Genomic DNA, 2,852 nt, shown 5'->3' with positions numbered 1-2,852 from the left:
AAACGTTCGTTTGAACCTCATTTGTTTACCAAAAATTACGACGAAATGGCGCGCTGCCATGTGATGATCAGCCAATTCGCTGAAATTCCTCTTTTTCGCAAAAATTCCTTTATTCATGCATATGGATATATTCTTTTTTAATTTTATTAAGCAAATAAGTAATATTATATACATGTATTAGTAATATTATAGAATAATATTACGTAATAAAGTGTAAAGTATATTAGTAGCGTACGAAAATTCAAATTTTGTATCAATATGAGTGCATGGTAACCAACAAATATAACCACTTTATATCCAAAACTCATATTTTAAAAATAAAAATTGATGTATCGTCACCTAACCTTCAAAACAATGTATAATCAAAAATAAATGAAAATCGCTTACAGATATAATAACTAAATTTTATAAGGAAAACTCAAATTTTGTTTCAATATAAGTGCATGATAACCAAAAATTATAACCACTTTATAACAAAAACTCAATATGCATATATCAAAGTACTTCGTCACCCCGGGTATTCGTTCGGCCAGGGTTATTTCTTTAGACCGTGGCCAAAGGCCGCCAACACAGAAGGGAGTACTACGCGAAAGTACTTCATTAATCCCGATACGATATAAATTTTATAATATTATCATAGAGTTTTAGTTATTTGTGTTTATTAAATATACGTCACATATTATATATATACATATATATAGAGTTTGCTCTTCAGGATCCAAATGGAAAAGGGACGATAGCCATTTTATTTTCTTTTACTAACCTAAAGCGAATACAAGTTAAAAGCGAATAGAATGCGCATGGTTGCATTTGCGAAATAAATGCGCATGGTTGTATTTGCGAAATATAAATTTTATAAGCTTGTGGTGTTGCCACATATGTATGTAGATGGAAAAAGTGTTCACAACTCAATTATAACTTACAAAATGTTGGAAAGTATTTTTTATTGTAATTAATATAGAAAAAGAATCACGCAAAAAAACAAACAAAGAAAAATCGTTAAGAATCCTACATATTTGGTGTAATATGTAAACAATCTAACCTCTGCAACGACGAGTGAGATAAGTGATTTTTAAATTAATAAACTTTATTTCAATGTTTAGAGGGTATATTTAAATATACAGAGTGAAAAACGTGAATAAATTTAGTGAAAGATAGAGAAATACCATGTGCTATTAGTGTAAATTTTTGAACTTTAAAACTTTATTTAATATAAGTTATTTTTATATTATTTTTGGATATTCCTCCCCTGGAGAAGCTCCCCTATTCGCACATACCCCATTTACACGAAAATTCGGTTTTTTTACCCCTTTGCCAAAGTAATCGGAATCGTGCCGCGGAGTTGTTTGTAGACATTATGATGTTCTTCAATATTGTTGTACATTATTTTGTTCTATCGCTAATAGTTCGACAAAAGACATTTTAAGACTAATTTTTCTACACCTTCGGTTACATTGTTGAAATTTTAGCAATGATCCCTAACTTTTTTCAAAATGAAATGTAGCCTATGTCAAATTAGAAGAATGTAGCATTCTATTGGTGAAACAATTTTTTAAATCGGCCCAGTACTTTTTGAGCCTATTCATTACAAACATACAAAAATAGGTACAAATCTGTCCTCTTTATAATATTAGTGTGGATAAATAGATATTTATATTTAGTAAAATTGCGGCTTTGCTGATAAGGAAGCATGTTCAATGATATTTGAATATATTGCCGAGGGAAAAAATGATTATCTAAAATTAGTGGACTGTATATGTTGTCATGATCTTAAATATAACAAATTTCTTAACTTATCTTATTTAAGAAAACGAACATGTTCAATTTTGAACACAATGTTTTACGTTAAATTTAATTTACATTCGTAAATTTGTAATTTCATTAAACTTATTTGTGCTGGTAACCCTTCACTTTATGTGCTTATACGCTGTGCATAACACTTTTCCAATTGGAAATTAGAAATGTTGATACATGTTGAGAAAGCAGCACATGCAAAACCAGGTCATTATTAAATAGTTTTTCATTAAAAATTATATAAATAAATGTACACATGCATTTGTAAGTATGCTAAATGTAAGTAGTTATTCCTGTTGGTATTTAATTTTGGTAAGCGTTCAGTGTTGTCGGTGTTGTCAGTGTTGTTTTTCTGACAGCTGAAAATTATAAACTTTTAACTTAATTTAATTTAATGTGAATGAATTTCACTGTTCTCTGATTTTGTATATTATATATTTGGCTGTATTTGTATAACTGTTTTTTTATTTTTTTTTATTTTGTTTCTTTATGATTATTTCTTTGATTTATGAAATAAATTAAAATGTAGAGCAGCTCAAAGCAAACTTAAAGAACTAAAGATTAATATTTAAGTGTTTCTCAATGTCTAGGATCTCATGACAGAAACAGAAACACCAAAAGAAATATTATTTTTTTGACCGGTGTTATTGAAACAAGTATATGCTTGTCTTAATATATAAAATTTGGTGTGGGTTTCGTGGTGGGAGAGAGACTCCGTCGCCGAGTATTATTATTCACCCCGGTGAATGAACGTCTAGCCACAATCCGCATCAAAGCGAGGTTCTTTAACATATCGCTGATTTGCGAACACGCCCCGACCGAAGAGAAGGACGATGTGACCAAAGATTCCTTTTATGAGTGATTGGAAAGCACTTATGAGAGCTTCCCCCGCCACGATGTCAAAATCGTGCTTGGCGACTTTAACGCCAGGGTGGGCAAAGAAGGTATCTTTCGGACTACGGTCGGTAAATTCAGCCTCCACGAGGAAACATCCCCAAATGAGTTGAGGCTGATCAACTTCRCCGGGGCCCGAAATATGGTTATCTGTAGTACTAGAT

Source organism: Bactrocera latifrons, unplaced genomic scaffold (genome assembly GCF_001853355.1).
Source record: "Bactrocera latifrons isolate USDA-ARS-PBARC rearing strain unplaced genomic scaffold, ASM185335v1 scaffold_585, whole genome shotgun sequence".
In the NCBI taxonomy this organism is placed as follows: domain Eukaryota; kingdom Metazoa; phylum Arthropoda; class Insecta; order Diptera; family Tephritidae; genus Bactrocera; species Bactrocera latifrons.
This window is presented reverse-complemented; position numbering follows the sequence as displayed.